The sequence below is a fragment of the Pelobates fuscus genome, chromosome 3, assembly GCF_036172605.1.
Source record: "Pelobates fuscus isolate aPelFus1 chromosome 3, aPelFus1.pri, whole genome shotgun sequence".
Lineage (NCBI taxonomy): Eukaryota > Metazoa > Chordata > Amphibia > Anura > Pelobatidae > Pelobates > Pelobates fuscus.
In genome coordinates this window covers 374,462,275-374,487,596 of record NC_086319.1, presented here as the reverse complement: position 1 = coordinate 374,487,596, position 25,322 = coordinate 374,462,275, and the positions used below count along the sequence as shown (strand labels likewise).

The following is a 25,322-nucleotide window of genomic DNA, read 5'->3' as shown; positions in this document are numbered from 1 at the left end:
TTAGAGGATGGGACACTTTGTTTGAAGAATATTCCTTGTTTCGCAAGTATGAATTTTTGCCACTCTGCAACCCATTCTAATTGGGATGAAAGAGAAGCTCAGCATCAAAATGTGTCTTGGGGATCGCCTTTGGATAATTTCAGCCTCCTGATTTCTAAGTCCCTGTGTCTATTCTGCTGTCTATTTTTTTGTTTGTAACAAGTAGTATGACAGTAATTAACTGCACTAGAATAGGTGCCCAAAATGTGTGAGAAGGCTATAAAGCTTGTTTGGAATATACACCCATTTCATTTTATTTTAGAACAAACGTTCACTATATTCATGTATCCCAGAAGACTATAAAAACCCATGGCGTAAGTTGCCTTGTTAGCGCAGTAGGTAGCGCGTCAGTCTCATAATCTGAAGGTCGTGAGTTCGATCCTCACACAGGGCATGTATATTTTGTAAGGAATAGAGAAATCCAGCATGTGTTCACACCAATCAAACAGTTTCCTTGAGCAACAATCCCTTCAGGACAGGACCATATATTGGCAAAATTTCATGAAATCATATCTAGACAAGTTAGAGGATGGGACACTTTGTGTGAAGAATATTCCTTGTTACTTCAGTATGAATTTTTGCCACTCTGCAACCCATTCTAATTGGGATGAAAGAGAAGCTCAGCATCAAAATGTGTCTTGGGGATCGCCTTTCGATAATTTCAGCCTCCACCTCCTCCTTTGGAATATACACCCATTTCATTTTATTTTAGAACAAACGTTCACTATATGCATGTATCCCAGAAGACTATAAAAACCCATGATGCAAGTTGCCTTGTTAGCGCAGTAGGTAGCGCGTCAGTCTCTTAATCTGAAGGTCGTGAGTTCGATCCTCACACAGGGCATGTATATTTTGTAAGAAATAGAGAAACCCAGCATGTGTTCACACCAATCAAACAGTTTCCTTGAGCAACAATCCCTTCAGGACAGGACCATATATTGGCAAAATTTCATGAAATCATATCTAGACTAGTTAGAGGATGGGACACTTTGTGTGAAGAATATTCCTTGTTACTCCAGTATGATTTTTTGCCACTCTGCAACCCATTCTAATTGGGATGAAAGAGAAGCTCAGCATCAAAATGTGTCTTGGGGATCGCCTTTCGATAATTTTAGCCTCCACCTCCTCCTTTGGAATATACACCCATTTCATTTTATTTTAGAACAAACGTTCACTATATGCATGTATCCCAGAAGACTATAAAAACCCATGGCGCAAGTTGCCTTGTTAGCGCAGTAGGTAGCGCGTCAGTCTCATAATCTGAAGGTCGTGAGTTCGATCCTCACACAGGGCATGTATATTTTGTAAGAAATAGAGAAATCCAGCATGTGTTCACACCAATAAAACAGTTTCCTTGAGCAACAATCCCTTCAGGACAGGACCATACATTGTCAAAATTCCATGAAATCATATCTAGACAAGTTAGAGGATGGGACACTTTGTTTGAAGAATATTCCTTGTTTCGCAAGTATGAATTTTTGCCACTCTGCAACCCATTCTAATTGGGATGAAAGAGAAGCTCAGCATCAAAATGTGTCTTGGGGATCGCCTTTGGATAATTTCAGCCTCCTGATTTCTAAGTCCCTGTGTCTATTCTGCTGTCTATTTTTTTTGTTTGTAACAAGTAGTATGACACTAATTAACTGCACTAGAATAGGTGCCCCAAATGTGTGAGAAGGCTATAAAGCTTGTTTGGAATATACACCCATTTCATTTTATTTTAGAACAAACGTTCACTATATTCATGTATCCCAGAAGACTATAAAAACCCATGGCGTAAGTTGCCTTGTTAGCGCAGTAGGTAGCGCGTCAGTCTCATAATCTGAAGGTCGTGAGTTCGATCCTCACACAGGGCAAGTATATTTTGTAAGGAATAGAGAAATCCAGCATGTGTTCACACCAATCAAACAGTTTCCTTGAGCAACAATCCCTTCAGGACAGGACCATATATTGGCAAAATTTCATGAAATCATATCTAGACAAGTTAGAGGATGGGACACTTTGTGTGAAGAATATTCCTTGTTACTCCAGTATGAATTTTTGCCACTCTGCAACCCATTCTAATTGGGATGAAAGAGAAGCTCAGCATCAAAATGTGTCTTGGGGATCGCCTTTCGATAATTTCAGCCTCCACCTCCTCCTTTGGAATATACACCCATTTCATTTTATTTTAGAACAAACGTTCACTATATGCATGTATCCCAGAAGACTATAAAAACCCATGGTGCAAGTTGCCTTGTTAGCGCAGTAGGTAGCGCGTCAGTCTCATAATCTGAAGGTCGTGAGTTCGATCCTCACACAGGGCATGTATATTTTGTAAGAAATAGAGAAATCCAACATGTGTTCACACCAATCAAACAGTTTCCTTGAGCAACAATCCCTTCAGGACAGGACCATATATTGGCAAAATTTCATGAAATCATATCTAGACAAGTTAGAGGATGGGACACTTTGTGTGAAGAATATTCCTTGTTACTCCAGTATGAATTTTTGCCACTCTGCAACCCATTCTAATTGGGATGAAAGAGAAGCTCAGCATCAAAATGTGTCTTGGGGATCGCCTTTCGATAATTTCAGCCTCCACCTCCTCCTTTGGAATATACACCCATTTCATTTTATTTTAGAACAAACGTTCACTATATGCATGTATCCCAGAAGACTATAAAAACCCATGGCGCAAGTCGCCTTGTTAGCGCAGTAGGTAGCGCGTCAGTATCATAATCTGAAGGTCGTGAGTTCGATCCTCACACAGGGCATGTATATTTTGTAAGAAATAGAGAAATCCAGCATGTGTTCACACCAATCAAACAGTTTCCTTGAGCAACAATCCCTTCAGGACAGGACCATACATTGGCAAAATTCCATGAAATCATATCTAGACAAGTTAGAGGATGGGACACTTTGTTTGAAGAATATTCCTTGTTTCGCAAGTATGAATTTTTGCCACTCTGCAACCCATTCTAATTGGGATGAAAGAGAAGCTCAGCATCAAAATGTGTCTTGGGGATCGCCTTTGGATAATTTCAGCCTCCTGATTTCTAAGTCCCTGTGTCTATTCTGCTGTCTATTTTTTTTGTTTGTAACAAGTAGTATGACACTAATTAACTGCACTAGAATAGGTGCCCCAAATGTGTGAGAAGGCTATAAAGCTTGTTTGGAATATACACCCATTTCATTTTATTTTAGAACAAACGTTCACTATATTCATGTATCCCAGAAGACTATAAAAACCCATGGCGTAAGTTGCCTTGTTAGCGCAGTAGGTAGCGCGTCAGTCTCATAATCTGAAGGTCGTGAGTTCGATCCTCACACAGGGCATGTATATTTTGTAAGGAATAGAGAAATCCAGCATGTGTTCACACCAATCAAACAGTTTCCTTGAGCAACAATCCCTTCAGGACAGGACCATATATTGGCAAAATTTCATGAAATCATATCTAGACAAGTTAGAGGATGGGACACTTTGTGTGAAGAATATTCCTTGTTACTTCAGTATGAATTTTTGCCACTCTGCAACCCATTCTAATTGGGATGAAAGAGAAGCTCAGCATCAAAATGTGTCTTGGGGATCGCCTTTCGATAATTTCAGCCTCCACCTCCTCCTTTGGAATATACACCCATTTCATTTTATTTTAGAACAAACGTTCACTATATGCATGTATCCCAGAAGACTATAAAAACCCATGATGCAAGTTGCCTTGTTAGCGCAGTAGGTAGCGCGTCAGTCTCTTAATCTGAAGGTCGTGAGTTCGATCCTCACACAGGGCATGTATATTTTGTAAGAAATAGAGAAACCCAGCATGTGTTCACACCAATCAAACAGTTTCCTTGAGCAACAATCCCTTCAGGACAGGACCATATATTGGCAAAATTTCATGAAATCATATCTAGACTAGTTAGAGGATGGGACACTTTGTGTGAAGAATATTCCTTGTTACTCCAGTATGATTTTTTGCCACTCTGCAACCCATTCTAATTGGGATGAAAGAGAAGCTCAGCATCAAAATGTGTCTTGGGGATCGCCTTTCGATAATTTTAGCCTCCACCTCCTCCTTTGGAATATACACCCATTTCATTTTATTTTAGAACAAACGTTCACTATATGCATGTATCCCAGAAGACTATAAAAACCCATGGCGCAAGTTGCCTTGTTAGCGCAGTAGGTAGCGCGTCAGTCTCATAATCTGAAGGTCGTGAGTTCGATCCTCACACAGGGCATGTATATTTTGTAAGAAATAGAGAAATCCAGCATGTGTTCACACCAATAAAACAGTTTCCTTGAGCAACAATCCCTTCAGGACAGGACCATACATTGTCAAAATTCCATGAAATCATATCTAGACAAGTTAGAGGATGGGACACTTTGTTTGAAGAATATTCCTTGTTTCGCAAGTATGAATTTTTGCCACTCTGCAACCCATTCTAATTGGGATGAAAGAGAAGCTCAGCATCAAAATGTGTCTTGGGGATCGCCTTTGGATAATTTCAGCCTCCTGATTTCTAAGTCCCTGTGTCTATTCTGCTGTCTATTTTTTTTGTTTGTAACAAGTAGTATGACACTAATTAACTGCACTAGAATAGGTGCCCCAAATGTGTGAGAAGGCTATAAAGCTTGTTTGGAATATACACCCATTTCATTTTATTTTAGAACAAACGTTCACTATATTCATGTATCCCAGAAGACTATAAAAACCCATGGCGTAAGTTGCCTTGTTAGCGCAGTAGGTAGCGCGTCAGTCTCATAATCTGAAGGTCGTGAGTTCGATCCTCACACAGGGCATGTATATTTTGTAAGGAATAGAGAAATCCAGCATGTGTTCACACCAATAAAACAGTTTCCTTGAGCAACAATCCCTTCAGGACAGGACCATACATTGGCAAAATTCCATGAAATCATATCTAGACAAGTTAGAGGATGGGACACTTTGTTTGAAGAATATTCCTTGTTTCGCAAGTATGAATTTTTGCCACTCTGCAACCCATTCTAATTGGGATGAAAGAGAAGCTCAGCATCAAAATGTGTCTTGGGGATCGCCTTTGGATAATTTCAGCCTCCTGATTTCTAAGTCCCTGTGTCTATTCTGCTGTCTATTTTTTTTGTTTGTAACAAGTAGTATGACACTAATTAACTGCACTAGAATAGGTGCCCCAAATGTGTGAGAAGGCTATAAAGCTTGTTTGGAATATACACCCATTTCATTTTATTTTAGAACAAACGTTCACTATATTCATGTATCCCAGAAGACTATAAAAACCCATGGCGTAAGTTGCCTTGTTAGCGCAGTAGGTAGCGCGTCAGTCTCATAATCTGAAGGTCGTGAGTTCGATCCTCACACAGGGCATGTATATTTTGTAAGGAATAGAGAAATCCAGCATGTGTTCACACCAATCAAACAGTTTCCTTGAGCAACAATCCCTTCAGGACAGGACCATATATTGGCAAAATTTCATGAAATCATATCTAGACAAGTTAGAGGATGGGACACTTTGTGTGAAGAATATTCCTTGTTACTCCAGTATGAATTTTTGCAACTCTGCAACCCATTCTAATTGGGATGAAAGAAAAGCTCAGCATCAAAAGGAGTCTTGGGGATCGCCTTTCGAGAATTTCAGCCTCCACCTCCTCCTTTGGAATATACACCCATTTCATTTTATTTTAGAACAAACGTTCACTATATGCATGTATCCCAGAAGACTATAAAAACCCATGGTGCAAGTTGCCTTGTTAGCGCAGTAGGTAGCGCGTCAGTCTCATAATCTGAAGGTCGTGAGTTCGATCCTCACACAGGGCATGTATATTTTGTAAGAAATAGAGAAATCCAACATGTGTTCACACCAATCAAACAGTTTCCTTGAGCAACAATCCCTTCAGGACAGGACCATATATTGGCAAAATTTCATGAAATCATATCTAGACAAGTTAGAGGATGGGACACTTTGTGTGAAGAATATTCCTTGTTACTTCAGTATGAATTTTTGCCACTCTGCAACCCATTCTAATTGGGATGAAAGAGAAGCTCAGCATCAAAATGTGTCTTGGGGATCGCCTTTCGATAATTTCAGCCTCCACCTCCTCCTTTGGAATATACACCCATTTCATTTTATTTTAGAACAAACGTTCACTATATGCATGTATCCCAGAAGACTATAAAAACCCATGATGCAAGTTGCCTTGTTAGCGCAGTAGGTAGCGCGTCAGTCTCTTAATCTGAAGGTCGTGAGTTCGATCCTCACACAGGGCATGTATATTTTGTAAGAAATAGAGAAACCCAGCATGTGTTCACACCAATCAAACAGTTTCCTTGAGCAACAATCCCTTCAGGACAAGACCATATATTGGCAAAATTTCATGAAATCATATCTAGACTAGTTAGAGGATGGGACACTTTGTGTGAAGAATATTCCTTGTTACTCCAGTATGATTTTTTGCCACTCTGCAACCCATTCTAATTGGGATGAAAGAGAAGCTCAGCATCAAAATGTGTCTTGGGGATCGCCTTTCGATAATTTCAGCCTCCACCTCCTCCTTTGGAATATACACCCATTTCATTTTATTTTAGAACAAACGTTCACTATATGCATGTATCCCAGAAGACTATAAAAACCCATGGCGCAAGTTGCCTTGTTAGCGCAGTAGGTAGCGCGTCAGTCTCATAATCTGAAGGTCGTGAGTTCGATCCTCACACAGGGCATGTATATTTTGTAAGAAATAGAGAAATCCAGCATGTGTTCACACCAATAAAACAGGTTCCTTGAGCAACAATCCCTTCAGGACAGGACCATACATTGGCAAAATTCATAAAAATCATATCTAGACAAGTTAGAGGATGGGACACTTTGTGTGAAGAATATTCCTTGTTACTTCAGTATGAATTTTTGCCACTCTGCAACCCATTCTAATTGGGATGAAAGAGAAGCTCAGCATCAAAATGTGTCTTGGGGATCGCCTTTCGATAATTTCAGCCTCCACCTCCTCCTTTGGAATATACACCCATTTCATTTTATTTTAGAACAAACGTTCACTATATGCATGTATCCCAGAAGACTATAAAAACCCATGGCGCAAGTCGCCTTGTTAGCGCAGTAGGTAGCGCGTCAGTATCATAATCTGAAGGTCGTGAGTTCGATCCTCACACAGGGCATGTATATTTTGTAAGAAATAGAGAAATCCAGCATGTGTTCACACCAATCAAACAGTTTCCTTGAGCAACAATCCCTTCAGGACAGGACCATACATTGGCAAAATTCCATGAAATCATATCTAGACAAGTTAGAGGATGGGACACTTTGTTTGAAGAATATTCCTTGTTTCGCAAGTATGAATTTTTGCCACTCTGCAACCCATTCTAATTGGGATGAAAGAGAAGCTCAGCATCAAAATGTGTCTTGGGGATCGCCTTTGGATAATTTCAGCCTCCTGATTTCTAAGTCCCTGTGTCTATTCTGCTGTCTATTTTTTTTGTTTGTAACAAGTAGTATGACACTAATTAACTGCACTAGAATAGGTGCCCCAAATGTGTGAGAAGGCTATAAAGCTTGTTTGGAATATACACCCATTTCATTTTATTTTAGAACAAACGTTCACTATATTCATGTATCCCAGAAGACTATAAAAACCCATGGCGTAAGTTGCCTTGTTAGCGCAGTAGGTAGCGCGTCAGTCTCATAATCTGAAGGTCGTGAGTTCGATCCTCACACAGGGCATGTATATTTTGTAAGGAATAGAGAAATCCAGCATGTGTTCACACCAATCAAACAGTTTCCTTGAGCAACAATCCCTTCAGGACAGGACCATATATTGGCAAAATTTCATGAAATCATATCTAGACAAGTTAGAGGATGGGACACTTTGTGTGAAGAATATTCCTTGTTACTTCAGTATGAATTTTTGCCACTCTGCAACCCATTCTAATTGGGATGAAAGAGAAGCTCAGCATCAAAATGTGTCTTGGGGATCGCCTTTCGATAATTTCAGCCTCCACCTCCTCCTTTGGAATATACACCCATTTCATTTTATTTTAGAACAAACGTTCACTATATGCATGTATCCCAGAAGACTATAAAAACCCATGATGCAAGTTGCCTTGTTAGCGCAGTAGGTAGCGCGTCAGTCTCTTAATCTGAAGGTCGTGAGTTCGATCCTCACACAGGGCATGTATATTTTGTAAGAAATAGAGAAACCCAGCATGTGTTCACACCAATCAAACAGTTTCCTTGAGCAACAATCCCTTCAGGACAGGACCATATATTGGCAAAATTTCATGAAATCATATCTAGACTAGTTAGAGGATGGGACACTTTGTGTGAAGAATATTCCTTGTTACTCCAGTATGATTTTTTGCCACTCTGCAACCCATTCTAATTGGGATGAAAGAGAAGCTCAGCATCAAAATGTGTCTTGGGGATCGCCTTTCGATAATTTTAGCCTCCACCTCCTCCTTTGGAATATACACCCATTTCATTTTATTTTAGAACAAACGTTCACTATATGCATGTATCCCAGAAGACTATAAAAACCCATGGCGCAAGTTGCCTTGTTAGCGCAGTAGGTAGCGCGTCAGTCTCATAATCTGAAGGTCGTGAGTTCGATCCTCACACAGGGCATGTATATTTTGTAAGAAATAGAGAAATCCAGCATGTGTTCACACCAATAAAACAGTTTCCTTGAGCAACAATCCCTTCAGGACAGGACCATACATTGGCAAAATTCCATGAAATCATATCTAGACAAGTTAGAGGATGGGACACTTTGTTTGAAGAATATTCCTTGTTTCGCAAGTATGAATTTTTGCCACTCTGCAACCCATTCTAATTGGGATGAAAGAGAAGCTCAGCATCAAAATGTGTCTTGGGGATCGCCTTTGGATAATTTCAGCCTCCTGATTTCTAAGTCCCTGTGTCTATTCTGCTGTCTATTTTTTTTGTTTGTAACAAGTAGTATGACACTAATTAACTGCACTAGAATAGGTGCCCCAAATGTGTGAGAAGGCTATAAAGCTTGTTTGGAATATACACCCATTTCATTTTATTTTAGAACAAACGTTCACTATATTCATGTATCCCAGAAGACTATAAAAACCCATGGCGTAAGTTGCCTTGTTAGCGCAGTAGGTAGCGCGTCAGTCTCATAATCTGAAGGTCGTGAGTTCGATCCTCACACAGGGCATGTATATTTTGTAAGGAATAGAGAAATCCAGCATGTGTTCACACCAATAAAACAGTTTCCTTGAGCAACAATCCCTTCAGGACAGGACCATACATTGGCAAAATTCCATGAAATCATATCTAGACAAGTTAGAGGATGGGACACTTTGTTTGAAGAATATTCCTTGTTTCGCAAGTATGAATTTTTGCCACTCTGCAACCCATTCTAATTGGGATGAAAGAGAAGCTCAGCATCAAAATGTGTCTTGGGGATCGCCTTTGGATAATTTCAGCCTCCTGATTTCTAAGTCCCTGTGTCTATTCTGCTGTCTATTTTTTTTGTTTGTAACAAGTAGTATGACACTAATTAACTGCACTAGAATAGGTGCCCCAAATGTGTGAGAAGGCTATAAAGCTTGTTTGGAATATACACCCATTTCATTTTATTTTAGAACAAACGTTCACTATATTCATGTATCCCAGAAGACTATAAAAACCCATGGCGTAAGTTGCCTTGTTAGCGCAGTAGGTAGCGCGTCAGTCTCATAATCTGAAGGTCGTGAGTTCGATCCTCACACAGGGCATGTATATTTTGTAAGGAATAGAGAAATCCAGCATGTGTTCACACCAATCAAACAGTTTCCTTGAGCAACAATCCCTTCAGGACAGGACCATATATTGGCAAAATTTCATGAAATCATATCTAGACAAGTTAGAGGATGGGACACTTTGTGTGAAGAATATTCCTTGTTACTCCAGTATGAATTTTTGCAACTCTGCAACCCATTCTAATTGGGATGAAAGAAAAGCTCAGCATCAAAATGAGTCTTGGGGATCGCCTTTCGAGAATTTCAGCCTCCACCTCCTCCTTTGGAATATACACCCATTTCATTTTATTTTAGAACAAACGTTCACTATATGCATGTATCCCAGAAGACTATAAAAACCCATGGTGCAAGTTGCCTTGTTAGCGCAGTAGGTAGCGCGTCAGTCTCATAATCTGAAGGTCGTGAGTTCGATCCTCACACAGGGCATGTATATTTTGTAAGAAATAGAGAAATCCAACATGTGTTCACACCAATCAAACAGTTTCCTTGAGCAACAATCCCTTCAGGACAGGACCATATATTGGCAAAATTTCATGAAATCATATCTAGACAAGTTAGAGGATGGGACACTTTGTGTGAAGAATATTCCTTGTTACTTCAGTATGAATTTTTGCCACTCTGCAACCCATTCTAATTGGGATGAAAGAGAAGCTCAGCATCAAAATGTGTCTTGGGGATCGCCTTTCGATAATTTCAGCCTCCACCTCCTCCTTTGGAATATACACCCATTTCATTTTATTTTAGAACAAACGTTCACTATATGCATGTATCCCAGAAGACTATAAAAACCCATGATGCAAGTTGCCTTGTTAGCGCAGTAGGTAGCGCGTCAGTCTCTTAATCTGAAGGTCGTGAGTTCGATCCTCACACAGGGCATGTATATTTTGTAAGAAATAGAGAAACCCAGCATGTGTTCACACCAATCAAACAGTTTCCTTGAGCAACAATCCCTTCAGGACAAGACCATATATTGGCAAAATTTCATGAAATCATATCTAGACTAGTTAGAGGATGGGACACTTTGTGTGAAGAATATTCCTTGTTACTCCAGTATGATTTTTTGCCACTCTGCAACCCATTCTAATTGGGATGAAAGAGAAGCTCAGCATCAAAATGTGTCTTGGGGATCGCCTTTCGATAATTTCAGCCTCCACCTCCTCCTTTGGAATATACACCCATTTCATTTTATTTTAGAACAAACGTTCACTATATGCATGTATCCCAGAAGACTATAAAAACCCATGGCGCAAGTTGCCTTGTTAGCGCAGTAGGTAGCGCGTCAGTCTCATAATCTGAAGGTCGTGAGTTCGATCCTCACACAGGGCATGTATTTTTTGTAAGAAATAGAGAAATCCAGCATGTGTTCACACCAATAAAACAGGTTCCTTGAGCAACAATCCCTTCAGGACAGGACCATACATTGGCAAAATTCATAAAAATCATATCTAGACAAGTTAGAGGATGGGACACTTTGTGTGAAGAATATTCCTTGTTACTTCAGTATGAATTTTTGCCACTCTGCAACCCATTCTAATTGGGATGAAAGAGAAGCTCAGCATCAAAATGTGTCTTGGGGATCGCCTTTCGATAATTTCAGCCTCCACCTCCTCCTTTGGAATATACACCCATTTCATTTTATTTTAGAACAAACGTTCACTATATGCATGTATCCCAGAAGACTATAAAAACCCATAATGCAAGTTGCCTTGTTAGCGCAGTAGGTAGTGCGTCAGTCTCATAATCTGAAGGTCGTGAGTTCGATCCTCACACAGGGCATGTATATTTTGTAAGAAATAGAGAAATCCAGCATGTGTTCACACCAATCAAACAGTTTCCTTGAGCAACAATCCCTTCAGGACAGGACCATACATTGGCAAAATTCCATGAAATCATATCTAGACAAGTTAGAGGATGGGACACTTTGTTTGAAGAATATTCCTTGTTTCGCAAGTATGAATTTTTGCCACTCTGCAACCCATTCTAATTGGGATGAAAGAGAAGCTCAGCATCAAAATGTGTCTTGGGGATCGCCTTTGGATAATTTCAGCCTCCTGATTTCTAAGTCCCTGTGTCTATTCTGCTGTCTATTTTTTTTGTTTGTAACAAGTAGTATGACACTAATTAACTGCACTAGAATAGGTGCCCCAAATGTGTGAGAAGGCTATAAAGCTTGTTTGGAATATACACCCATTTCATTTTATTTTAGAACAAACGTTCACTATATTCATGTATCCCAGAAGACTATAAAAACCCATGGCGTAAGTTGCCTTGTTAGCGCAGTAGGTAGCGCGTCAGTCTCATAATCTGAAGGTCGTGAGTTCGATCCTCACACAGGGCATGTATATTTTGTAAGGAATAGAGAAATCCAGCATGTGTTCACACCAATCAAACAGTTTCCTTGAGCAACAATCCCTTCAGGACAGGACCATATATTGGCAAAATTTCATGAAATCATATCTAGACAAGTTAGAGGATGGGACACTTTGTGTGAAGAATATTCCTTGTTACTCCAGTATGAATTTTTGCCACTCTGCAACCCATTCTAATTGGGATGAAAGAGAAGCTCAGCATCAAAATGTGTCTTGGGGATCGCCTTTCGATAATTTCAGCCTCCACCTCCTCCTTTGGAATATACACCCATTTCATTTTATTTTAGAACAAACGTTCACTATATGCATGTATCCCAGAAGACTATAAAAACCCATGGTGCAAGTTGCCTTGTTAGCGCAGTAGGTAGCGCGTCAGTCTCATAATCTGAAGGTCGTGAGTTCGATCCTCACACAGGGCATGTATATTTTGTAAGAAATAGAGAAACCCAGTATGTGTTCACACCAATCAAACAGTTTCCTTGAGCAACAATCCCTTCAGGACAGGACCATATATTGGCAAAATTTCATGAAATCATATCTAGACAAGTTAGAGGATGGGACACTTTGTGTGAAGAATATTCCTTGTTACTCCAGTATGATTTTTTGCCACTCTGCAACCCATTCTAATTGGGATGAAAGAGAAGCTCAGCATCAAAATGTCTTGGGGATCGCCTTTGGATAATTTCAGCCTCCTGATTTCTAAGTCCCTGTGTCTATTCTGCTGTCTATTTTTTTTGTTTGTAACAAGTAGTATGACACTAATTAACTGCACTAGAATAGGTGCCCCAAATGTGTGAGAAGGCTATAAAGCTTGTTTGGAATATACAACCATTTCATTTTATTTTAGAACAAACGTTCACTATATTCATGTATCCCAGAAGACTATAAAACCCTATGGCGTAAGTTGCCTTGTTAGCGCAGTAGGTAGCGCGTCTGTCTCATAATCTGAAGATCTGAGTTCGATCCTCACACAGGACATGTATATTTTGTAAGGAATAGAGAAATCCAGCATGTGTTCACACCAATCAAACAGTTTCCTTGAGCAACAATCCCTTCAGGACAGGACCATATATTGGCAAAATTTCATGAAATCATATCTAGACAAGTTAGAGGATGGGACACTTTGTGTGAAGAATATTCCTTGTTACTCCAGTATGAATTTTTGCCACTCTGCAACCCATTCTAATTGGGATGAAAGAGAAGCTCAGCATCAAAATGTGTCTTGGGGATCGCCTTTCGATAATTTCAGCCTCCACCTCCTCCTTTGGAATATACACCCATTTCATTTTATTTTAGAACAAACGTTCACTATATGCATGTATCCCAGAAGACTATAAAAACCCATGGCGCAAGTCGCCTTGTTAGCGCAGTAGGTAGTGCGTCAGTCTCATAATCTGAAGGTCGTGAGTTCGATCCTCACACAGGGCATTTATATTTTGTAAGAAATAGAGAAATCCAGCATGTGTTCACACCAATAAAACAGTTTCCTTGAGCATCAATCCCTTCAGGACAGGACCATACATTGGCAAAATTCCATGAAATTATATCTAGACAAGTTAGAGGATGGGACACTTTGTTTGAAGAATATTCCTTGTTTCGCAAGTATGAATTTTTGCCACTCTGCAACCCATTCTAATTGGGATGAAAGAGAAGCTCAGCATCAAAATGTGTCTTGGGGATCGCCTTTGGATAATTTCAGCCTCCTGATTTCTAAGTCCCTGTGTCTATTCTGCTGTCTATTTTTTTTGTTTGTAACAAGTAGTATGACACTAATTAACTGCACTAGAATAGGTGCCCCAAATGTGTGAGAAGGCTATAAAGCTTGTTTGGAATATACACCCATTTCATTTTATTTTAGAACAAACGTTCACTATATTCATGTATCCCAGAAGACTATAAAAACCCATGGCGTAAGTTGCCTTGTTAGCGCAGTAGATAGCGCGTCAGTCTCATAATCTGAAGGTCGTGAGTTCGATCCTCACACAGGGCATGTATATTTTGTAAGGAATAGAGAAATCCAGCATGTGTTCACACCAATCAAACAGTTTCCTTGAGCAACAATCCCTTCAGGACAGGACTATATATTGGCAAAATTTCATGAAATCATATCTAGACAAGTTAGAGGATGGGACACTTTGTGTGAAGAATATTCCTTGTTACTCCAGTATGAATTTTTGCCACTCTGCAACCCATTCTAATTGGGATGAAAGAGAAGCTCAGCATCAAAATGTGTCTTGGGGATCGCCTTTGGATAATTTCAGCCTCCTGATTTCTAAGTCCCTGTGTCTATTCTGCTGTCTATTTTTTTTGTTTGTAACAAGTAGTATGACACTAATTAACTGCACTAGAATAGGTGCCCCAAATGTGTGAGAGGGCTATAAAGCTTGTTTGGAATATACACCCATTTCATTTTATTTTAGAACAAACGTTAACTATATGCATGTATCCCAGAAGACTATGAAAACCCATGGCGCAAGTTGCCTTGTTAGCGCAGTAGGTAGCGCGTCAGTCTCATAATCTGAAGGTCGTGAGTTCGATCCTCACACAGGGCATGTATATTTTGTAAGAAATAGAGAAATCCAGCATGTGTTCACACCAATCAAACAGTTTCCTTGAGCAACAATCCCTTCAGGACAGGACCATACATTGGCAAAATTCCATGAAATCATATCTAGACAAGTTAGAGGATGGGACACTTTGTTTGAAGAATATTCCTTGTTTCGCAAGTATGAATTTTTGCCACTCTGCAACCCATTCTAATTGGGATGAAAGAGAAGCTCAGCATCAAAATGTGTCTTGGGGATCGTCTTTCGATAATTTCAGCCTCCACCTCCTCCTTTGGAATATACACCCATTTCATTTTATTTTAGAACAAACGTTCACTATATGCATGTATCCCAGAAGACTATAAAAACCCATGGCGCAAGTCGCCTTGTTAGCGCAGTAGGTAGCGCGTCAGTCTCATAATCTGAAGGTCGTGAGTTCGATCCTCACACAGGGCATTTATATTTTGTAAGAAATAGAGAAATCCAGCATGTGTTCACACCAATAAAACAGTTTCCTTGAGCATCAATCCCTTCAGGACAGGACCATACATTGGCAAAATTCCATGAAATCATATCTAGACAAGTTAGAGGATGGGACACTTTGTTTGAAGAATATTCCTTGTTTCGCAAGTATGAATTTTTGCCACTCTGCAACCCATTCTAATTGGGATGAAAGAGAAGCTCAGCATCAAAATGTGTCTTGGGGATCGCCTTTGGATAATTTCAGCCTCCTGATTTCTAAGTCCCTGTGTCTATTCTGCTGTCTATTTTTTTTGTTTGTAACAAGTAGTATGACACTAATTAACTGCACTAGAATAGGTGCCCCAAATGTGTGAGAAGGCTATAAAGCTTGTTTGGAATATACACCCATTTCATTTTATTTTAGAACAAACGTTCACTATATTCATGTATCCCAGAAGACTATAAAAACCCATGGCGTAAGTTGCCTTGTTAGAGAAGGCTATAAAGCTTGTTTGGAATATACACCCATTTCATTTTATTTTAGAACAAACGTTAACTATATGCATGTATCCCAGAAGACTATAAAAACCCATGGCGCAAGTTGCCTTGTTAGCGCAGTAGATAGCGCGTCAGTCTCATAATCTGAAGGTCGTGAGTTCGATCCTCACACAGGGCATGTATATTTTGTAAGAAATAGAGAAATCCAGCATGTGTTCACACCAATCAAACAGTTTCCTTGAGCAACAATCCCTTCAGGACAGGACTATATATTGGCAAAATTTCATGAAATCATATCTAGACAAGTTAGAGGATGGGACACTTTGTGTGAAGAATATTCCTTGTTACTCCAGTATGAATTTTTGCCACTCTGCAACCCATTCTAATTGGGATGAAAGAGAAGCTCAGCATCAAAATGTGTCTTGGGGATCGCCTTTCGATAATTTCAGCCTCCACCTCCTCCTTTGGAATATACACCCATTTCTTTTTATTTTAGAACAAACGTTCACTATATGCATGTATCCCAGAAGACTATAAAAACCCATGGTGCAAGTTGCCTTGTTAGCGCAGTAGGTAGCGCGTCAGTCTCATAATCTGAAGGTCGTGAGTTCTATCCTCACACAGGGCATGTATATTTTGTAAGAAATAGAGAAACCCAGCATGTGTTCACACCAATCAAACAGTTTCCTTGAGCAACAATCCCTTCAGGACAGGACCATATATTGGCAAAATTTCATGAAATCATATCTAGACAAGTTAGAGGATGGGACACTTTGTGTGAAGAATATTCCTTGTTACTCCAGTATGATTTTTTGCCACTCTGCAACCCATTCTAATTGGGATGAAAGAGAAGCTCAGCATCAAAATGTGTCTTGGGGATCGCCTTTGGATAATTTCAGCCTCCTGATTTCTAAGTCCCTGTGTCTATTCTGCTGTCTATTTTTTTTGTTTGTAACAAGTAGTATGACACTAATTAACTGCACTAGAATAGGTGCCCCAAATGTGTGAGAAGGCTATAAAGCTTGTTTGGAATATACACCCATTTCATTTTATTTTAGAACAAACGTTAACTATATGCATGTATCCCAGAAGACTATAAAAACCCATGGCGCAAGTTGCCTTGTTAGCGCAGTAGGTAGCGCGTCAGTCTCATAATCTGAAGGTCGTGAGTTCGATCCTCACACAGGGCATGTATATTTTGTAAGAAATAGAGAAATCCAGCATGTGTTCACACCAATCAAACAGTTTCCTTGAGCAACAATCCCTTCAGGACAGGACCATACATTGGCAAAATTCCATGAAATCATATCTAGACAAGTTAGAGGATGGGACACTTTGTTTGAAGAATATTCCTTGTTTCGCAAGTATGAATTTTTGCCACTCTGCAACCCATTCTAATTGGGATGAAAGAGAAGCTCAGCATCAAAATGTGTCTTGGGGATCGTCTTTGGATAATTTCAGCCTCCTGATTTCTAAGTCCCTGTGTCTATTCTGCTGTCTATTTTTTTTGTTTGTAACAAGTAGTATGACACTAATTAACTGCACTAGAATAGGTGCCCCAAATGTGTGAGAAGGCTATAAAGCTTGTTTGGAATATACACCCATTTCATTTTATTTTAGAACAAACGTTCACTATATTCATGTATCCCAGAAGACTATAAAAACATTTATATTTTGTAAGAAATAGAGAAATCCAGCATGTGTTCACACCAATAAAACAGTTTCCTTGAGCATCAATCCCTTCAGGACAGGACCATACATTGGTAAAATTCCATGAAATCATATCTAGACAAGTTAGAGGATGGGACACTTTGTTTGAAGAATATTCCTTGTTTCGCAAGTATGAATTTTTGCCACTCTGCAACCCATTCTAATTGGGATGAAAGAGAAGCTCAGCATCAAAATGTGTCTTGGGGATCGTCTTTCGATAATTTCAGCCTCCACCTCCTCCTTTGGAATATACACCCATTTCATTTTATTTTAGAACAAACGTTCACTATATGCATGTATCCCAGAAGACTATAAAAACCCATGGCGCAAGTCGCCTTGTTAGCGCAGTAGGTAGCGCGTCAGTCTCATAATCTGAAGGTCGTGAGTTCGATCCTCACACAGGGCATTTATATTTTGTAAGAAATAGAGAAATCCAGCATGTGTTCACACCAATAAAACAGTTTCCTTGAGCATCAATCCCTTCAGGACAGGACCATACATTGGCAAAATTCCATGAAATCATATCTAGACAAGTTAGAGGATGGGACACTTTGTTTGAAGAATATTCCTTGTTTCGCAAGTATGAATTTTTGCCACTCTGCAACCCATTCTAATTGGGATGAAAGAGAAGCTCAGCATCAAAATGTGTCTTGGGGATCGCCTTTGGATAATTTCAGCCTCCTGATTTCTAAGTCCCTGTGTCTATTCTGCTGTCTATTTTTTTTGTTTGTAACAAGTAGTATGACACTAATTAACTGCACTAGAATAGGTGCCCCAAATGTGTGAGAAGGCTATAAAGCTTGTTTGGAATATACACCCATTTCATTTTATTTTAGAACAAACGTTCACTATATTCATGTATCCCAGAAGACTATAAAAACCCATGGCGTAAGTTGCCTTGTTAGCGCAGTAGATCACGCGTCAGTCTCATAATCTGAAGGTCGTGAGTTCGATCCTCACACAGGGCATGTATATTTTGTAAGGAATAGAGAAATCCAGCATGTGTTCACACCAATCAAACAGTTTCCTTGAGCAACAATCCCTTCAGGACAGGACTATATATTGGCAAAATTTCATGAAATCATATCTAGACAAGTTAGAGGATGGGACACTTTGTGTGAAGAATATTCCTTGTTACTCCAGTATGAATTTTTGCCACTCTGCAACCCATTCTAATTGGGATGAAAGAGAAGCTCAGCATCAAAATGTGTCTTGGGGATCGCCTTTCGATAATTTCAGCCTCCACCTCCTCCTTTGGAATATACACCCATTTCTTTTTATTTTAGAACAAACGTTCACTATATGCATGTATCCCAGAAGACTATAAAAACCCATGGTGCAAGTTGCCTTGTTAGCGCAGTAGGTAGCGCGTCAGTCTCATAATCTGAAGGTCGTGAGTTCGATCCTCACACAGGGCATGTATATTTTGTAAGAAATAGAGAAACCCAGCATGTGTTCACACCAATCAAACAGTTTCCTTGAGCAACAATCCCTTCAGGACAGGACCATATATTGGCAAAATTTCATGAAATCATATCTAGACAAGTTAGAGGATGGGACACTTTGTGTGAAGAATATTCCTTGTTACTCCAGTATGATTTTTTGCCACTCTGCAACCCATTCTAATTGGGATGAAAGAGAAGCTCAGCATCAAAATGTGTCTTGGGGATCGCCTTTGGATAATTTCAGCCTCCTGATTTCTAAGTCCCTGTGTCTATTCTGCTGTCTATTTTTTTTGTTTGTAACAAGTAGTATGACACTAATTAACTGCACTAGAATAGGTGCCCCAAATGTGTGAGAAGGCTATAAAGCTTGTTTGGAATATACAACCATTTCATTTTATTTTAGAACAAACGTTCACTATATTCATGTATCCCAGAAGACTATAAAAACCCATGGCGTAAGTTGCCTTGTTAGCGCAGTAGGTAGCGCGTCAGTCTCATAATCTGAAGGTCGTGAGTTCGATCCTCACACAGGGCATGTATATTTTGTAAGGAATAGAGAAATCCAGCATGTGTTCACACCAATCAAACAGTTTCCTTGAGCAACAATCCCTTCAGGACAGGACCATATATTGGCAAAATTTCATGAAATCATATCTAGACAAGTTAGAGGATGGGACACTTTGTGTGAAGAAAATTCCTTGTTACTCCAGTATGAATTTTTGCCACTCTGCAACCCATTCTAATTGGGATGAAAGAGAAGCTCAGCATCAAAATGTGTCTTGGGGATCGCCTTTCGATAATTTCAGCCTCCACCTCCTCCTTTGGAATATACACCCATTTCATTTTATTTTAGAACAAACGTTCACTATATGCATGTATCCCAGAAGACTATAAAAACCCATGGCGCAAGTCGCCTTGTTAGCGCAGTAGGTAGCGCGTCAGTCTCATGATCTGAAGGTCGTGAGTTCGATCATCACACAGGGCATGTATATTTTGTAAGAAATAGAGAAATCCAGCATGTGTTCACACCAATCAAACAGTTTCCTTGAGCAACAATCCCTTCAGGACAGGACCATACATTGGCAAAATTCCATGAAATCATATCTAGACAAGTTAGAGGATGGGACACTTTGTTTGAAGAATATTCATTGTTTCACAAGTATGAATTTTTGCCACTCTGCAACCCATTCTAATTGGGATGAAAGAGAAGCTCAGCATCAAAATGTGCCTTGGGGATCGCCTTTGGATAATTTCAGCCTCCTGATTTCTAAGTCCCTGTGTCTATTCTGCTGTCTATTTTTTTTGTTTGTAACAAGTAGTATGACACTAATTAACTGCACTAGAATAGGTGCCCCAAATGTGTGAGAAGGCTATAAAGCTTGTTTGGAATATACACCCATTTCATTTTATTTTAGAACAAACGTTCACTATATTCATGTATCCCAGAAGACTATAAAAACCCATGGCGTAAGTTGCCTTGTTAGCGCAGTAGGTAGCGCGTCAGTCTCATAATCTGAAGGTCGTGAGTTCGATCCTCACACAGGGCATGTATATTTTGTAAGAAATAGAGAAATCCAGCATGTGTTCACACCAATCAAACAGTTTCCTTGAGCAACAATCCCTTCAGGACAGGACCATACATTGGCAAAATTCCATGAAATCATATCTAGACAAGTTAGAGGATGGGACACTTTGTTTGAAGAATATTCCTTGTTTTGCAAGTATGAATTTTTGCCACTCTGCAACCCATTCTAATTGGGATGAAAGAGAAGCTCAGCATCAAAATGTGTCTTGGGGATCGTCTTTCGATAATTTCAGCCTCCACCTCCTCCTTTGGAATATACACCCATTTCATTTTATTTTAGAACAAACGTTCACTATATGCATGTATCCCAGAAGACTATAAAAACCCATGGCGCAAGTCGCCTTGTTAGCGCAGTAGGTAGCGCGTCAGTCTCATAATCTGAAGGTCGTGAGTTCGATCCTCACACAGGGCATTTATGTTTTGTAAGAAATAGAGAAATCCAGCATGTGTTCACACCAATAAAACAGTTTCCTTGAGCATCAATCCCTTCAGGACAGGACCATACATTGGCAAAATTCCATGAAATCATATCTAGACAAGTTAGAGGATGGGACACTTTGTTTGAAGAATATTCCTTGTTTCGCAAGTATGAATTTTTGCCACTCTGCAACCCATTCTAATTGGGATGAAAGAGAAGCTCAGCATCAAAATGTGTCTTGGGGATCGCCTTTGGATAATTTCAGCCTCCTGATTTCTAAGTCCCTGTGTCTATTCTGCTGTCTATTTTTTTTGTTTGTAACAAGTAGTATGACACTAATTAACTGCACTAGAATAGGTGCCCCAAATGTGTGAGAAGGCTATAAAGCTTGTTTGGAATATACACCCATTTCATTTTATTTTAGAACAAACGTTCACTATATTCATGTATCCCAGAAGACTATAAAAACCCATGGCGTAAGTTGCCTTGTTAGCGCAGTAGATAGCGCGTCAGTCTCATAATCTGAAGGTCGTGAGTTCGATCCTCACACAGGGCATGTATATTTTGTAAGGAATAGAGAAATCCAGCATGTGTTCACACCAATCAAACAGTTTCCTTGAGCAACAATCCCTTCAGGACAGGACTATATATTGGCAAAATTTCATGAAATCATATCTAGACAAGTTAGAGGATGGGACACTTTGTGTGAAGAATATTCCTTGTTACTCCAGTATGAATTTTTGCCACTCTGCAACCCATTCTAATTGGGATGAAAGAGAAGCTCAGCATCAAAATGTGTCTTGGGGATCGCCTTTCGATAATTTCAGCCTCCACCTCCTCCTTTGGAATATACACCCATTTCTTTTTATTTTAGAACAAACGTTCACTATATGCATGTATCCCAGAAGACTATAAAAACCCATGGTGCAAGTTGCCTTGTTAGCGCAGTAGGTAGCGCGTCAGTCTCATAATCTGAAGGTCGTGAGTTCGATCCTCACACAGGGCATGTATATTTTGTAAGAAATAGAGAAACCCAGCATGTGTTCACACCAATCAAACAGTTTCCTTGAGCAACAATCCCTTCAGGACAGGACCATATATTGGCAAAATTTCATGAAATCATATCTAGACAAGTTAGAGGATGGGACACTTTGTGTGAAGAATATTCCTTGTTACTCCAGTATGATTTTTTGCCACTCTGCAACCCATTCTAATTGGGATGAAAGAGAAGCTCAGCATCAAAATGTGTCTTGGGGATCGCCTTTGGATAATTTCAGCCTCCTGATTTCTAAGTCCCTGTGTCTATTCTGCTGTCTATTTTTTTTGTTTGTAACAAGTAGTATGACACTAATTAACTGCACTAGAATAGGTGCCCCAAATGTGTGAGAAGGCTATAAAGCTTGTTTGGAATATACACCCATTTCATTTTATTTTAGAACAAACGTTAACTATATGCATGTATCCCAGAAGACTATAAAAACCCATGGCGCAAGTTGCCTTGTTAGCGCAGTAGGTAGCGCGTCAGTCTCATAATCTGAAGGTCGTGAGTTCGATCCTCACACAGGGCATGTATATTTTGTAAGAAATAGAGAAATCCAGCATGTGTTCACACCAATCAAACAGTTTCCTTGAGCAACAATCCCTTCAGGACAGGACCATACATTGGCAAAATTCCATGAAATCATATCTAGACAAGTTAGAGGATGGGACACTTTGTTTGAAGAATATTCCTTGTTTCGCAAGTATGAATTTTTGCCACTCTGCAACCCATTCTAATTGGGATGAAAGAGAAGCTCAGCATCAAAATGTGTCTTGGGGATCGTCTTTGGATAATTTCAGCCTCCTGATTTCTAAGTCCCTGTGTCTATTCTGCTGTCTATTTTTTTTGTTTGTAACAAGTAGTATGACACTAATTAACTGCACTAGAATAGGTGCCCCAAATGTGTGAGAAGGCTATAAAGCTTGTTTGGAATATACACCCATTTCATTTTATTTTAGAACAAACGTTCACTATATTCATGTATCCCAGAAGACTATAAAAACATTTATATTTTGTAAGAAATAGAGAAATCCAGCATGTGTTCACACCAATAAAACAGTTTCCTTGAGCATCAATCCCTTCAGGACAGGACCATACATTGGTAAAATTCCATGAAATCATATCTAGACAAGTTAGAGGATGGGACACTTTGTTTGAAGAATATTCCTTGTTTCGCAAGTATGAATTTTTGCCACTCTGCAACCCATTCTAATTGGGATGAAAGAGAAGCTCAGCATCAAAATGTGTCTTGGGGATCGCCTTTGGATAATTTCAGCCTCCTGATTTCTAAGTCCCTGTGTCTATTCTGCTGTCTATTTTTTTTGTTTGTAACAAGTAGTATGACACTAATTAACTGCACTAGAATAGGTGCCCCAAATGTGTGAGAAGGCTATAAAGCTTGTTTGGAATATACAACCATTTCATTTTATTTTAGAACAAACGTTCACTATATTCATGTATCCCAGAAGACTATAAAAACCCATGGCGTAAGTTGCCTTGTTAGCGCAGTAGGTAGCGCGTCAGTCTCATAATCTGAAGGTCGTGAGTTCGATCCTCACACAGGGCATGTATATTTTGTAAGGAATAGAGAAATCCAGCATGTGTTCACACCAATCAAACAGTTTCCTTGAGCAACAATTCCTTCAGGACAGGACCATATATTGGCAAAATTTCATGAAATCATATCTAGACAAGTTAGAGGATGGGACACTTTGTGTGAAGAAAATTCCTTGTTACTCCAGTATGAATTTTTGCCACTCTGCAACCCATTCTAATTGGGATGAAAGAGAAGCTCAGCATCAAAATGTGTCTTGGGGATCGCCTTTCGATAATTTCAGCCTCCACCTCCTCCTTTGGAATATACACCCATTTCATTTTATTTTAGAACAAACGTTCACTATATGCATGTATCCCAGAAGACTATAAAAACCCATGGCGCAAGTCGCCTTGTTAGCGCAGTAGGTAGCGCGTCAGTCTCATGATCTGAAGGTCGTGAGTTCGATCATCACACAGGGCATGTATATTTTGTAAGAAATAGAGAAATCCAGCATGTGTTCACACCAATCAAACAGTTTCCTTGAGCAACAATCCCTTCAGGACAGGACCATACATTGGCAAAATTCCATGAAATCATATCTAGACAAGTTAGAGGATGGGACACTTTGTTTGAAGAATATTCCTTGTTTCACAAGTATGAATTTTTGCCACTCTGCAACCCATTCTAATTGGGATGAAAGAGAAGCTCAGCATCAAAATGTGCCTTGGGGATCGCCTTTGGATAATTTCAGCCTCCTGATTTCTAAGTCCCTGTGTCTATTCTGCTGTCTATTTTTTTTGTTTGTAACAAGTAGTATGACACTAATTAACTGCACTAGAATAGGTGCCCCAAATGTGTGAGAAGGCTATAAAGCTTGTTTGGAATATACACCCATTTCATTTTATTTTAGAACAAACGTTCACTATATTCATGTATCCCAGAAGACTATAAAAACCCATGGCGTAAGTTGCCTTGTTAGCGCAGTAGGTAGCGCGTCAGTCTCATAATCTGTAGGTCGTGAGTTCGATCCTCACACAGGGCATGTATATTTTGTAAGGAATAGAGAAATCCAGCATGTGTTCACACCAATCAAACAGTTTCCTTGAGCAACAATCCCTTCAGGACAGGACCATATATTGGCAAAATTTCATGAAATCATATCTAGACAAGTTAGAGGATGGGACACTTTGTGTGAAGAATATTCCTTGTTACTCCAGTATGAATTTTTGCCACTCTGCAACCCATTCTAATTGGGATGAAAGAGAAGCTCAGCATCAAAATGTGTCTTGGGGATCGCCTTTCGATAATTTCAGCCTCCACCTCCTCCTTTGGAATATACACCCATTTCATTTTATTTTAGAACAAACGTTCACTATATGCATGTATCCCAGAAGACTATAAAAACCCATGGTGCAAGTTGCCTTGTTAGCGCAGTAGGTAGCGCGTCAGTCTCATAATCTGAACGTCGTGAGTTCGATCCTCACACAGGGCATGTATATTTTGTAAGAAATAGAGAAACCCAGTATGTGTTCACACCAATCAAACAGTTTCCTTGAGCAACAATCCCTTCAGGACAGGACCATATATTGGCAAAATTTCATGAAATCATATCTAGACAAGTTAGAGGATGGGACACTTTGTGTGAAGAATATTCCTTGTTACTCCAGTATGATTTTTGCCACTCTGCAACCCATTCTAATTGGGATGAAAGAGAAGCTCAGCATCAAAATGTCTTGGGGATCGCCTTTGGATAATTTCAGCCTCCTGATTTCTAAGTCCCTGTGTCTATTCTGCTGTCTATTTTTTTTGTTTGTAACAAGTAGTATGACACTAATTAACTGCACTAGAATAGGTGCCCCAAATGTGTGAGAAGGCTATAAAGCTTGTTTGGAATATACAACCATTTCATTTTATTTTAGAAC

General features: G+C 39.5%; 34 non-coding genes across 34 annotated transcripts; all 34 read left to right on the top strand.

Moving 5' to 3' along the window:
- Nucleotides 1–360: 360 nt before the first annotated feature.
- On the top strand, nucleotides 361–433 carry TRNAM-CAU (transfer RNA methionine (anticodon CAU)). The gene has a single exon. It is a non-coding gene; the product is annotated as a tRNA-Met (tRNA).
- A 377-nt stretch (nucleotides 434–810) lies between these two features.
- TRNAK-CUU (transfer RNA lysine (anticodon CUU)) lies at nucleotides 811–883 on the top strand. Its single transcript has one exon. It is a non-coding gene; the product is annotated as a tRNA-Lys (tRNA).
- Nucleotides 884–1,260: 377 nt separating this feature from the next.
- Nucleotides 1,261–1,333, top strand: TRNAM-CAU (transfer RNA methionine (anticodon CAU)). Its single transcript has one exon. It is a non-coding gene; the product is annotated as a tRNA-Met (tRNA).
- Nucleotides 1,334–1,822: 489 nt separating this feature from the next.
- On the top strand, nucleotides 1,823–1,895 carry TRNAM-CAU (transfer RNA methionine (anticodon CAU)). The gene has a single exon. It is a non-coding gene; the product is annotated as a tRNA-Met (tRNA).
- Nucleotides 1,896–2,272: 377 nt separating this feature from the next.
- TRNAM-CAU (transfer RNA methionine (anticodon CAU)) lies at nucleotides 2,273–2,345 on the top strand. The gene has a single exon. It is a non-coding gene; the product is annotated as a tRNA-Met (tRNA).
- A 939-nt stretch (nucleotides 2,346–3,284) lies between these two features.
- Nucleotides 3,285–3,357, top strand: TRNAM-CAU (transfer RNA methionine (anticodon CAU)). The gene has a single exon. It is a non-coding gene; the product is annotated as a tRNA-Met (tRNA).
- Nucleotides 3,358–3,734: 377 nt separating this feature from the next.
- TRNAK-CUU (transfer RNA lysine (anticodon CUU)) lies at nucleotides 3,735–3,807 on the top strand. Its single transcript has one exon. It is a non-coding gene; the product is annotated as a tRNA-Lys (tRNA).
- Nucleotides 3,808–4,184: 377 nt separating this feature from the next.
- Nucleotides 4,185–4,257, top strand: TRNAM-CAU (transfer RNA methionine (anticodon CAU)). Its single transcript has one exon. It is a non-coding gene; the product is annotated as a tRNA-Met (tRNA).
- Nucleotides 4,258–4,746: 489 nt separating this feature from the next.
- On the top strand, nucleotides 4,747–4,819 carry TRNAM-CAU (transfer RNA methionine (anticodon CAU)). Its single transcript has one exon. It is a non-coding gene; the product is annotated as a tRNA-Met (tRNA).
- A 489-nt stretch (nucleotides 4,820–5,308) lies between these two features.
- On the top strand, nucleotides 5,309–5,381 carry TRNAM-CAU (transfer RNA methionine (anticodon CAU)). Its single transcript has one exon. It is a non-coding gene; the product is annotated as a tRNA-Met (tRNA).
- Nucleotides 5,382–5,758: 377 nt separating this feature from the next.
- On the top strand, nucleotides 5,759–5,831 carry TRNAM-CAU (transfer RNA methionine (anticodon CAU)). Its single transcript has one exon. It is a non-coding gene; the product is annotated as a tRNA-Met (tRNA).
- Nucleotides 5,832–6,208: 377 nt separating this feature from the next.
- Nucleotides 6,209–6,281, top strand: TRNAK-CUU (transfer RNA lysine (anticodon CUU)). The gene has a single exon. It is a non-coding gene; the product is annotated as a tRNA-Lys (tRNA).
- A 377-nt stretch (nucleotides 6,282–6,658) lies between these two features.
- On the top strand, nucleotides 6,659–6,731 carry TRNAM-CAU (transfer RNA methionine (anticodon CAU)). Its single transcript has one exon. It is a non-coding gene; the product is annotated as a tRNA-Met (tRNA).
- A 939-nt stretch (nucleotides 6,732–7,670) lies between these two features.
- On the top strand, nucleotides 7,671–7,743 carry TRNAM-CAU (transfer RNA methionine (anticodon CAU)). The gene has a single exon. It is a non-coding gene; the product is annotated as a tRNA-Met (tRNA).
- Nucleotides 7,744–8,120: 377 nt separating this feature from the next.
- Nucleotides 8,121–8,193, top strand: TRNAK-CUU (transfer RNA lysine (anticodon CUU)). Its single transcript has one exon. It is a non-coding gene; the product is annotated as a tRNA-Lys (tRNA).
- Nucleotides 8,194–8,570: 377 nt separating this feature from the next.
- On the top strand, nucleotides 8,571–8,643 carry TRNAM-CAU (transfer RNA methionine (anticodon CAU)). The gene has a single exon. It is a non-coding gene; the product is annotated as a tRNA-Met (tRNA).
- A 489-nt stretch (nucleotides 8,644–9,132) lies between these two features.
- On the top strand, nucleotides 9,133–9,205 carry TRNAM-CAU (transfer RNA methionine (anticodon CAU)). The gene has a single exon. It is a non-coding gene; the product is annotated as a tRNA-Met (tRNA).
- Nucleotides 9,206–9,694: 489 nt separating this feature from the next.
- On the top strand, nucleotides 9,695–9,767 carry TRNAM-CAU (transfer RNA methionine (anticodon CAU)). Its single transcript has one exon. It is a non-coding gene; the product is annotated as a tRNA-Met (tRNA).
- A 377-nt stretch (nucleotides 9,768–10,144) lies between these two features.
- Nucleotides 10,145–10,217, top strand: TRNAM-CAU (transfer RNA methionine (anticodon CAU)). Its single transcript has one exon. It is a non-coding gene; the product is annotated as a tRNA-Met (tRNA).
- A 377-nt stretch (nucleotides 10,218–10,594) lies between these two features.
- On the top strand, nucleotides 10,595–10,667 carry TRNAK-CUU (transfer RNA lysine (anticodon CUU)). The gene has a single exon. It is a non-coding gene; the product is annotated as a tRNA-Lys (tRNA).
- Nucleotides 10,668–11,044: 377 nt separating this feature from the next.
- Nucleotides 11,045–11,117, top strand: TRNAM-CAU (transfer RNA methionine (anticodon CAU)). Its single transcript has one exon. It is a non-coding gene; the product is annotated as a tRNA-Met (tRNA).
- A 939-nt stretch (nucleotides 11,118–12,056) lies between these two features.
- TRNAM-CAU (transfer RNA methionine (anticodon CAU)) lies at nucleotides 12,057–12,129 on the top strand. Its single transcript has one exon. It is a non-coding gene; the product is annotated as a tRNA-Met (tRNA).
- Nucleotides 12,130–12,506: 377 nt separating this feature from the next.
- TRNAM-CAU (transfer RNA methionine (anticodon CAU)) lies at nucleotides 12,507–12,579 on the top strand. Its single transcript has one exon. It is a non-coding gene; the product is annotated as a tRNA-Met (tRNA).
- A 2,060-nt stretch (nucleotides 12,580–14,639) lies between these two features.
- Nucleotides 14,640–14,712, top strand: TRNAM-CAU (transfer RNA methionine (anticodon CAU)). Its single transcript has one exon. It is a non-coding gene; the product is annotated as a tRNA-Met (tRNA).
- Nucleotides 14,713–15,089: 377 nt separating this feature from the next.
- Nucleotides 15,090–15,162, top strand: TRNAM-CAU (transfer RNA methionine (anticodon CAU)). The gene has a single exon. It is a non-coding gene; the product is annotated as a tRNA-Met (tRNA).
- A 1,621-nt stretch (nucleotides 15,163–16,783) lies between these two features.
- TRNAM-CAU (transfer RNA methionine (anticodon CAU)) lies at nucleotides 16,784–16,856 on the top strand. The gene has a single exon. It is a non-coding gene; the product is annotated as a tRNA-Met (tRNA).
- An 853-nt stretch (nucleotides 16,857–17,709) lies between these two features.
- On the top strand, nucleotides 17,710–17,782 carry TRNAM-CAU (transfer RNA methionine (anticodon CAU)). Its single transcript has one exon. It is a non-coding gene; the product is annotated as a tRNA-Met (tRNA).
- Nucleotides 17,783–18,721: 939 nt separating this feature from the next.
- Nucleotides 18,722–18,794, top strand: TRNAM-CAU (transfer RNA methionine (anticodon CAU)). Its single transcript has one exon. It is a non-coding gene; the product is annotated as a tRNA-Met (tRNA).
- A 489-nt stretch (nucleotides 18,795–19,283) lies between these two features.
- Nucleotides 19,284–19,356, top strand: TRNAM-CAU (transfer RNA methionine (anticodon CAU)). The gene has a single exon. It is a non-coding gene; the product is annotated as a tRNA-Met (tRNA).
- Nucleotides 19,357–20,295: 939 nt separating this feature from the next.
- Nucleotides 20,296–20,368, top strand: TRNAM-CAU (transfer RNA methionine (anticodon CAU)). The gene has a single exon. It is a non-coding gene; the product is annotated as a tRNA-Met (tRNA).
- A 377-nt stretch (nucleotides 20,369–20,745) lies between these two features.
- TRNAM-CAU (transfer RNA methionine (anticodon CAU)) lies at nucleotides 20,746–20,818 on the top strand. The gene has a single exon. It is a non-coding gene; the product is annotated as a tRNA-Met (tRNA).
- A 939-nt stretch (nucleotides 20,819–21,757) lies between these two features.
- Nucleotides 21,758–21,830, top strand: TRNAM-CAU (transfer RNA methionine (anticodon CAU)). The gene has a single exon. It is a non-coding gene; the product is annotated as a tRNA-Met (tRNA).
- A 489-nt stretch (nucleotides 21,831–22,319) lies between these two features.
- TRNAM-CAU (transfer RNA methionine (anticodon CAU)) lies at nucleotides 22,320–22,392 on the top strand. The gene has a single exon. It is a non-coding gene; the product is annotated as a tRNA-Met (tRNA).
- A 965-nt stretch (nucleotides 22,393–23,357) lies between these two features.
- Nucleotides 23,358–23,430, top strand: TRNAM-CAU (transfer RNA methionine (anticodon CAU)). The gene has a single exon. It is a non-coding gene; the product is annotated as a tRNA-Met (tRNA).
- Nucleotides 23,431–25,322: the final 1,892 nt, after the last annotated feature.